This window comes from Pinus tabuliformis, chromosome 6 (genome assembly GCF_031772625.1).
Source record: "Pinus tabuliformis cultivar Carrire ecotype Pingquan chromosome 6, CPIR1, whole genome shotgun sequence".
In the NCBI taxonomy this organism is placed as follows: domain Eukaryota; kingdom Viridiplantae; phylum Streptophyta; class Pinopsida; order Pinales; family Pinaceae; genus Pinus; species Pinus tabuliformis.
The window spans coordinates 279,952,227-279,963,811 of record NC_142292.1 but is presented as its reverse complement, the minus strand read 5'-3'; the positions used below and the strand labels follow the sequence as shown (position 1 = coordinate 279,963,811).

At 35.6% G+C, this 11,585-nt stretch overlaps 1 pseudogene; it reads right to left on the bottom strand.

Annotated features, from left to right (window-relative positions):
• Positions 1-219: 219 nt before the first annotated feature.
• Positions 220-11,585, bottom strand: part of LOC149258444 (phosphoenolpyruvate phosphatase-like) — a 49,548-nt pseudogene continuing 38,182 nt past the window's right edge.

The window sequence follows — 11,585 nt, the reverse complement described above, 5'->3', positions numbered from 1 at the left end:
GGTTAGGTCTTATGCCCTAAATTCTATAAATGCGATAGTGCATCTTGTTTGTGGTCAGAGTCACACTTTATCTCCCCAATTTTTGATTGATTCATGTAATTGCTTTGAAAATTTACAATTACCTCTCCACCTAGCTTATGTCTAACATTGTAGTCTTGATCTTCACTACATCTTTCTTTAGGTTAATCCTTCTTGTCCCACGAAAACTACAAGCTCTCTCTACTTTTTGTACATATTACAAATATCAAATCCATGACCATTGCTTGCAATTGGGATTTTCGTTGCAAACAACAACCATTCATAAGCCTTGAAAGGCTTGTGGGATCCCATTGAGTGATCCAAACATAGTGATGATATATTTTTACCCTTTCTGCGTTGCGGGAGAAGTATGGTCTCCAAAACAATAAGATCTAAGGAAACTTCAGGTACAAAGTGATGCAAATCTAGGCCCTTTGAGAGTCTTCCTCATGCCTTTAGTCAATATTTATATCTTGGTTCTCATGCAGTCATATTGGAGTATTCATAAGTATTACAAAATAAAATCTTTATAGGACATGGAGACATGTTTCTTTTGCAAGACTATTCCTTTTGGACATGGGGACTTGAGGATAATTGATATAGATCCCAAATGTGTCACCCTTGATACAAGAATTTCTGGATGAAGTGCACTTGGCATAGGCTCATGATGCTCAAAATTGTTTTCGGGCTTCTGAAAAGAAACAAACATGTTGAATATTTCATGCCCTCTTTTTTTTTTTCAATTCAATTACATCAGTCTCATCTTATGTGTTAGAGGAGGTTTTTATTATGTGTTTTCATTTTGGGATACCCAAGTCAAAGCTAGGAATACTATTAATCTAACTAGTAATTTCTATTTGGTCATGTTCAAGAAGTTCCAACTAAAAGAGATCATAAAATTATAAAGTGAGTTCTAAGGAGTGTTGTTGAAATTGCCTACAATAAAAACAACTACCTTGCCCCATGTCTTACAAAAATAATTTCTACATTGTATTTTATGATTTAGAACTTAAATATAGGTCACATACTCTCCTCTTCCATATAGTGGAATTTTTTACTATTATAAAGTGGAGCATGCATAAAAAGAATAAGATAAGTTGGTTTCTCTCTGTCCATGTGTTGTAACTCACTCCTTAGCCATACCCACTGAGGAGTATTGAATCACAAATGATGAATAACTTGACAGTACAATGACATGTGTTGATGCATGTTTGATTGAATACTGAAGAGGTGAGGTGCTAGCAAATGTTGTTTAAGGAACTTGATAACTATGCAAATGAGGCTCAAAGGGAAAAAAAAATTCCAGTTTTGGTCTAAACTCTATTTCATGATTTTCTGTAGTCCAGATCTAAGGTTGATAAGTAAAAATTGGCTCAATAAAGTTACCCCACGTATCCCAACTAATCCCTTTATCATATTTATAGTTATTATCATATGAAATATTTATAGCATATAGTAGTGTCTTTCCATTTCCTTGTCAGTAATGGTTAAAAGTGGAGAGAAAACGAAAATTTTGGCCCATGTCACCTGTAATTCCATAAGTGTAAGAAACATCTGGATCAGCTTTTAGGGAAGTTGAAAATGAAAGCTCCTCAACAATACTCTCATTTCTAATTCCATAGTAGTATTTGGTTCCATACTCAAGGTCACTAATAAGATAGTGACAAATCAACCCAAATGTATAGTTAAAGAATATATAAGTTGTAACATTTCCTTTTTCACAATGCTTCTAATTGTGTTCCATAAAACAATTCACTAGATCCATGCTCTGTTGAAGCCACCCAAAAAACTATAACTACTTTCCCTTCATAATCACCTTATTCTAGAGCATTGTGGCCCTTTGGTGTTTAAAATGATTCATTTTCAAAGGGCATGTCAACAGATGTAATCTAAGACCGCATTAAAGAGCTCATAACTCCAACATTACTATTAATAGGATGAGATAACAAGATAGTGCATAAAACCAATATAATTTTTAAACTTCCTATTAAACATTCTTGTAAGTGAAATGGTGGATGCAATTTCAAATGTGTAGGTCTACAATCTTATATCATTATTGATTCTACTATACATGTTTGAGCAAATTATTATTCTGCACATTTGATGACTATAGGGATGTCCCAATGATCAAGTGGATCTGAGCTATAGTTGGTTTAATCTACATATGCCTCTAGAGATGGTGATATACTAAATGATTGTTGATCTGGTAGTATCAACCCTTATTTAAGAACAACGGTTGATACTGGCAAGATTCCAGGTCCATTTGCAACTTCATTTAAACCTTTTACATATACGACCATGCATAAGTGTAGTCCTGACAACTTCTTAAAAATAAAAAAACCTTTACATTTTGGAGGCTTCATAATATTAGTTATGATTTACATAATTTGAGGAAATCATGTCCCCTTGCTTTGTTGTGCCTTCTAGAGGCTTCCAAATATATATATGATTTGGGTGTTGGGTTTATGCTCCTACATGAGACTCCAAAGGTTGAAAATATTCATGATTTCCTGATCATGAGACATCATTGTTGTAACTCATCTATATTCAATATTAGTCTCATTTCTCCTTGGTTATAACTAAGCTTCTCGCCATACTCAATATTGACATGCAACCAAGCCTTTCTTTCTTGTAATCCTTTGCACCTACTACCCAATGCCTCATCAATATTTCCCCTAAGCAGGACCTCTTCGTATTTTAGATCCTCTCCTCTAGAACCTCTTGAGCACTCCTTTATCTAGGCTTCTACACTTCTCACTTCCCTTGAAAATTCTACCCTTAATTTCAATTGTAGAATTTCCTCAACAAATTATACCTAACCATAGCTAGAAGTTGTTGTTTTCTCTCGAACTAGTAGGAAATATTTCCCTGCTATTATATCGCCTGATGAAAATTGATTCTAGGTATTTGATAAAATCAAACCCCTATTAGTTTCAGTCTCTAAACTATGGGTTATGGTCCCACAAGATCTGGTTGATCTTATATTTGGCTACAATGGAATTTCCTAGCTTCATGTATGTCCAACCCTATGACTTAATGTAAACCTCAAGTTTCCTCCATTTGTGATAGCTCTAGGCAATTGGCCGAAATAATGTGCATAGAACCACTCTCTAAAACCCAAGCCATGTGAAATCCTATATCGCTGCCCTCCCAGACATCGTATACAGAAAATAGACAGTGGAAAACCACTCCAATAACTCTAAATATCACCCAATATCCCAATGTTTCATAACCCCGAGACTGAGAGATGATCTAAAAATTGACAACAATTGTGTCATTTACAAGTTTGTTACTTGATGGGAGCACCCCACACTCCCCTGTCCAACACCTTCCATTAACTCAACAACTGCCCAAGGAGCAATGGCGGTGTTGAAAATCATGAATAATTTCCCATCTATTGAACCTATTATTTGATGGGGTCCAGAACTCCTTTGTCAGTGGACTTCAACCTTTAACATTCCAAGTTAGCAGTGGTGGAAGGCCTCTTGACAGTAAGAAATTTTGGCATCTTTGTGATCTTAGTGGTAGATCACCCAACAATCTTGATAACACCTACTTCTAGGGTCTCCTAACACTGTTTTCACTAGATCACCATCACTCCCACAATGATCGATAGTGGATCTTTTATGTCACTTTTGTTGCACCTCCGGGCCTATGACCTTTTATTTTTCAATCTCTCCACTGAAGTAGAACATGGAAAACATAATAATTGAAAATTCTTTGAACACATGTTAACCACATACAAGTTCAAAAAAACAGAAGATTCATATATTCAAAATAAAATCATTTACATATTATGCTCCCTCAGGGCTTTGCCACTCTCTCATCCTGATCCTACATTACTCCTCCTACTTCACACATTTGCAAGCTACATATAAATAATCTGAGACATTAATTATATTTACATAATCTAGAGGCTTCCTAATATTAGTTATATTTACATAATCTGAGACATTTCCCATGATGTACCTTCCAAAGGCTTCCAAACATCATAAATGTTTTTTGGGTAGGGGGATTGGATTTATGCTCCTACATAAGAAAGCCTCGCACATCATTTCAACTAAGGTACAAGTTACCATCACTCCTTTGTATAAATTCATATTCCCAAACATATAAGCTCATCTCATCTCCACACGTCACTTCTTAATTCTCCTTTATCTCTTTACTCAAGTTTCACTGACTTGTCTTTCCCTTTACAAAATGATTTTTTTTAACCATGAATGAGAATAAGCAAAAATAATTGAAAATTTTGGTCTATGATGTAATTTTCGAGTGTGATTACCCACAGGTAGCAAGTCACATAATGAATGGGTTTCAACGATGTGATTTACACTCACATTCAGTCTTGAAACATGAGGGAGGGATTGTGAAGAGATAAATAACACTTGCAGATTCCAATAAAAACAAAATTAGAAAAAGTGACCCATGGAGTTATCTGAGGGTGTGACCATGTTGTTGCAAAGGGGATTGTTCCCATAATCACTAAATTGTTTTTTCCAAGATCACGAGGTTTATATATAATTGTTAATATATTCCCCATGATTACTAATTAAAGGGGATTTCAACATAAAGAAGATTCATGGTTACATACGAAATGACAATGTCAATTTGGATGTTATTGGGAAGTTCTTTGACATATTTATCTATGCACCGTGCTTGAAAAAGAATCCCTAAATGTTATTTTTTGCCTCATTTTCAATAGTGTCAATTTGAATGAGAAATATCCAAAACTTAATCCAATAGTTTAAAGCACCTAAAGATGAAAATTTCTTGTAGATGTGCCTAAAGTAATTAACGAGGAAGATGTGGCAACACTTGTCGATATAAACAAGGAATTTGATGAGATGACTCACTAGATCATTGGAAAGCATTATCTTTGGAAATTAAATGATGGTGATGGAGGAAAAGAAAGTCCTTAGCCTAATGAGAAATGTTGTACCCAAAATAGGATCAAAAGAGTGGGCATCCTATGGTTTAAATACATACCTCTTAATGCAACATGAAAAATAAATTGAATTAAAGAATTGTTCAAAGACGATAATAAGTGTATGAACAAAAAACATTGTTGAGGAAGCCTAGCAAGACCCTACAAAAGCCAATTTCTGTAGCAACACCATCATACAAAATGGGGCTATACAAGGGTCCAAATTAATGTGATACTTTCAGTTAGTTTTTCATGTTTCTAGCATTATTATTTTCCCACATATTTATCTGAACAACCTTTTTTGTTTGCAAGTGGGGAATGTTGATTTGCATGGAGAAGGATAGAGTTTCTTGCAAGAAACCATGCAATCAATGTTTCTACAAACAGGTTATCTAGATCCATGTAACTTCCTAAAGCACTGTGTCAAACCTGATGGCAAGAATAGTAGCAGTCAAATCAACATTCAACACAACAAATGGATCACAACCCAATTCAGTATTTCATCCTGACTATGTGACCACATTAGGGTTTCCAGTAACCTACCAATTCTCCTTACATTTACTCTTCTATTAATATGTATATATTGATCATCATAATGCCCCCAACTATGCATAAATCAATTGGGCATGTAATAGTCAATGGGCACAAGAGAAAAGTGAGTAAGGTTAACAATCATGAGGTTAGGAGAAAGGTCATAGGAGGAGGTGAAAGGTCACTCTCGTCATTTCTATAAATATACCCTCATGCCTCATTTGTATGGGGGTGGATTTTTCACTTGAGAAGAGACTAGGAGTACATAATTGATGTATGCTTGAAGAGATAGAGGCACTCAACTCTTGGCATCTAGTAGGGTGAGCTGAAGTGAGGCTAGGGTTTTGTAATGGACAATGGTATGAGCATCCTATGTTCCAATGTTGGGATTTGATGAATTCAAGAATATGCAATTGTATTTGAAACAACATTAATAAGATTTTCTTCATTCATGGCAGTAATTCCCATGCTTATTCATAGTGGTTGTATTGGTTGTCTGATATTCTCACTGCGTTTGTATGTGTTCTTTCATGCACATAATATGTTATGAACTAGTTTGTAGTCATTGCATGAATGTTTTCTTTTGAATCTATTCTTACTTATTCCATGTCGTTTTGGTGATCTATTGTGAATTAATTTGCAATTAACATCTAGCATGTTCCTGTCATGTACGTTAGATAGGGTTTGGGCTTACTGATCCTTCTCATGGCATATTTCTTCTTATTTTTTTTGTGATTTTCTTGTATCTCTTGTTTTAGTTTGTCAGTCTTGGGCTGACTTTGTTTCATTGTTTGGGAATTTCATTCTTGTCCTCAGTCTCACATTTTTTTCATTTTTTATGCAAGGGTGAAACATTCATGGTGGCAGTTGAGCCCACTTACCAGATGGGGCTCCTATCCCAAATGGTGTGAGGTATAATTGGGACTTCACATTAGGGAGACCCCCTAGCTGTTGGCGACACCTAACACCATCAATAGATTTTGGTGCTAGGAGGGCTAGATGACAAGCTAAGCCCTTGGAGCATATAGTTTATTCTCATATCTGTAAATGGCTTTGTCATGAATCTCTTTCCTAGGTTGTTTTTCTACAAGAATAAATGTTGTAGTGCCGAGGGAAATAATCTATCACTTGTCACAGTGGAAGTTTGATGGTGGGGGTCAAACAATAGCTTTTGGACACATGCTTTGTAGGTTTTAACCCCATACAGAAATTACCTGCATACAAATTCTAAAACACAGAAAATAAACAATGTAAGAGCATAACACATAAAACACATATACACAAAGATTTCCCCTGGATCTCAAAACCGGGACTACCAGCTTGATTTTTCATTATGTTCCTTTCAATGTTATAATACATATTTATACATGCCAAAGCATCCAATACCATGAAACGAAAACCATCGCATCTAATACCATGGACCAAAAACCATCGCGTCCAAAAACATGTGTAAAAATCATGCACAAAACCATAGGTGGGTCTGCCCATCCTATCATAGGGTCAAAAACCAAAATTTTCTGGGGCGCTACCCCAAACCCCATAAAGTGGGGTTATGGTTATGCCTCAAACCCCCTGTGACCCCCCCCTTGCTACATAATCGATGCAACAAAGGGGGGCTCCGCCCCCCCTCTAAGCCCCCGGTTAACTATGTGGGTTAGTCATGGAAGGAATATAACACAACCCAACATGCTTAAAGTTATTTATTTTTTTTACTCTAACTAAATACATAATAAAGATGTTATTTCCAAGTGTTGTACCCTCACGCTTGAAGGTAGCATGAATCAATGGTGCCACATGTTACTAGCTGATTCAATTCATTCATTTGACAAACTCATTAGTGAGATTCGTCAAGCCTTTGACAGGTACAAATTTGAAGATTTTTTTAAAAGGATAAATCAACTTAGAATGAAACCTAAAGATTCATTGGAGGATTTTGTTGTGACGTTTTTTCACCTTTACTGTGAATTTTATGAAAGAGACGTTGATTGGATGCATTTAAGTGAGGAATTTCAACATTTGGTTCACATTTATTTGAAACACCTTCAATCTGAAACAAATCTCAATTCTTTTGAGCATCATAATAACCTACAAGTTACAAGTTGGCCAGATATCATCCCTAATCTTGTCTCTCCTATCTTCATGAGTTGGGAAAAGCCTTAAGCCTTCAATGACGAACTTACTTCCTATGAAATTTCTCATCCTCCTTTAGATTCATCACCTAACAAAAGTTTAGTCATAAAAAGTTTAGATGATGAAGAATTTTTGCAAGATGAAGAACCAACTTATCCTGCTTCTAAAGCTCTCACACATCCTATTGAATTTGAACCTAAAAAACAAATTGATGTAATATCCTTTCCTATTGATGAAACCCAACTCAATCCCGTTAAATATATACCCAAATAGTTTCTTGAATTTCATTCACTTGTTGGCAATGACTTAGGTCATGTCTCACATAAAGCTAAATTTCCTATCAAATCCACTGAGCATGACATGCATGCCGAGTCATTTGCTCCTCAGGTTGAAATTAATGTGCAAGGTGTGAATCATAGATCTAGTTTAACTCCAACGGATTTTACTTTTCTTGAATCGTTCCATCTGTTGTCTACTGATTTATTCGATAATTCTTCTAAACTGGGATTTTTCCCAAACTCATCATATATTCATCATGTTGGTTTTGATGTTGATCAGGTACATGGTAGTGTTGACTCATAATCAATGGATGGAAATAGTGAATCCCCTATTTGTAATATTTTCAATCTGTAATATTTACCAATTGAAGGAGAAGATTCTACATTGTGGGAACTTCAAGATAGTCCTATTATTGATCTATCCCCACTCTTAGTCCAAGAAGAGGCTTATGTGTCACATACACTATTTGATCAAGCTCGTGGCTTTAACAATTTTCATTCTATCGAAAACATATTCACTAGTGCCCTTGATGATTGTCATTCATGGCCACCTATTGATTTTACAAAGCCACCGAAATTTATGGTTCACCTTTTGAAGGTTCAGGGACTCATCAGGAAGTTGAGGCACTTTAGCTTCCGCTGATGGTTATGTTAGGTTTTCATGATCCTAATGAGACCCCTGAAAGAAATCAACATAGGGTTTCTATAATTAGGGTTTTGACACTCCACTCTCCTCTCAGCATAATCTTGTTGGATGGAAGCTCATCTCATAAATTCTTTGACTCGAGTGATGTATCTCCAGTATATTTTTCCATTCTTTGTTAGTTGATATGCATCAACCTCTATACCCTGGTTGGTTTGATGAAGAAAGTATGTTAACCATTGTCTCAAATATTTTTTACTCTTTCTCAACGATTAGGTACAAATAGGTGATATCTTACAATCCACTAAGGGAGCCAATCACCTGATTTCTCTCTTTCCTAAGACTCTTTCGGTTGATTCAACTCCTTCTTGGGAGTCTAAATAATATGATATTTTGAACTGCCAACCTATTAGTGTTTGGGCATCTAATAAAATCAACAATATATTCACAGATGGTTGTCTTGTCACAACTAATGATGACCATATTCATTCTCCTGTTGATCTCAGAAAACCACCAACATTTGATGACCTACTATTTAGAGGTTTTGAGATTTTTTAGGAAAGTGGGGTACTTTAGCTCTCATTGATGGTTATGTAAGGTCCTCACGTCCTCGATGAAATACATGAACAACTTCAAACTAGGGTTTTTTCGCTTGAATCCTCTAGTATCTTAGTTGCACCTGGCAAATGACTAACTTTTCAAGGTCATCAAGATGATCACCCCCCAATATCATGATAGGATTTTTGAATGGTTTAAAGGATCTTATCTAGGAAATTCCTCTACATGCAGGTGACATCTTGCATCACTTGGACTAAATATAGGGTTAAGCATGAATATATGTGTGTTGTGGTTGTACGATCATGGATTTCAAGTATATCATTATGTTTACAACAGTAGGATTGTAGCTTGTTTTGAATAATATTTCTTGACACGTTTCCATACTAGTAGGCATGACCTTCTTTCTATTATGCATGTTTCATTGGTAATCATTGTGGTTTTGCACAACTCTTTATGTCGGTTCTAACCGGTGACATATTTGTCATTGTAGGTTGCGAATTTCTATGGTGGTTGCATTCGAAGTTTGATTTCACTTGAACCACCCTCCTCTCTCATTAAATTAGGATTTTAGGGTTTACACTAGATAGGTTTATGTTTTCTTCTTAATAATTTGCTAATTAAGGTTTACTTCTGCAAGTTTCCTAATTAGGGTTTTCTTCTGAAGCTTTTCTTTATGGTTTAAATATGCTTTATTTTGTTTTCTTTGTTGTAGGTAGTTTATTTTGCTGCATCATATTATGCTTCTAAGTTGCATTCCTATTATTGCATTTATCATTGTTGCATGCCATTTGTGAAATCTTTGCATATGCATTGCAACAATATTTTAATTACAATTGGCTCATTTATTCCTTGTTTTTACATAGCATTTCATTGCATTGTAGCCCTTCTTGCTACATTATCTTGTGCATTCATCTTCCTTCATAGCACATACTCATTTTTTACCTAGCCTTGCTTTGCTATATGTCACTACATGAGATTTCACAAGCTTAGAGTCGTTCGAACCTTCAGTGTTGTGACAAGATTTCTTACATGATTTGCACAAGCTCAAACCCTAAAGGAATATTTCTTTGACATAATTTCACATGCTGAAACCCTAGAAGAGCTTCCTTGGTCACCTTTCCCTAATTTTGAAACCCTAACCCTAACGTTTGCATGCAGTTGTAATGGTTTCGCTGAAAGGAAGCCTCTCATAGAAACAATAATTGAAACTGCATCCAAAACATGTCAACTTTTTGTCTATCTCATTAATAAGGAAAATATGAGTAGGTAGCCATGGGGAAGCCTAATTAGTTCAAATGACCTATATCTGTAACCTAAAATTTGTTTTTGGCTCGCTCCTAGATATTCCCTAGTTCGTGTTCATTGTTCACTTGTCAATCAAATATGTGATGTGGAAATAGTGGATGATAGAAAACCTAAATCAAAATATATTTCAAGTTTTTTCAAAAAATAAAAAACTTATATTGGTCATAAAATAAGTCGGGATCCCTCATTTTCTCTAGAATAATAAACGACCAATAAATAATGCCCATGAGAGTATAAGAAAATAAAATTAAAGGGTAAAGGATTGAGAAAGGCTTCCAATGGAGAGAGGTGATGTGATGGCTTTGTCAGGGTACTGTCCAGGTCTGTTGGCAATGGAGAAATGCTTGTGATTTCTTGAAGTGACTCCGTAGGGGTGTTGTCTAGGCCTATTGGCAATGGAGAAATACCAAAAACCTATTTTAAAATTTTGAATACAATAAGCTCTCTATCTTGTTCTCTGCAACATCATTAACTACTGGCATGTGTGAACTTCTAATGTGGTGTTTAATGACTAATCGGACATAGCTAAGACATAAGGGAAGGGAATATCTCTAAAAGGTCAAGCAATTCTAGGGGTACCCATAGTACCTAATTCAATACCATCTTGCGTCATTCACGAGACAATATAAGGTAGGAACATAATAAGAGATGTTGGGTTCTACTATTGGTTCACTAATTGTTGTAGCTGCTATACAAACACTAAAAATTTTAGGCTTATTCAAAATTTTGGGTCCCCCACCACTAGCCCTAGGCCATTTGGGCCATGATTACATGTTCAGTTGGTCAACCTCCACATGACCCAATTGTCATCAAACCGTAACCTTTTTTCCCTTTGATGTTTACTCTTTCAGGATTTCCTCGAAAATTTATCATATACATGCATAAGGGTTCACAAGAGTACCACATGTCAATAACCTTACCTCGCCATGGTTCTCATCCTTTCAAACTCATTAAAATTAGTAAAACTATCACCTTGTTCATGCTCCCTTAAAACCCTAAATCACCTCAATTAATTTTTTGGTCGTAGCCTTTAGGATGCGATTCAATAGACATTGCATGACACCTATATTGTATGCTAAAAAAACATGACGTAATTTTCAAGGCTATTATAAGGCTATTTACATGCTTTAGTTTCAAGCCCATGATGCAGGGAAGATTAACTCTATTAGATGTGTGTGTATAATTTCACGTATCTTAG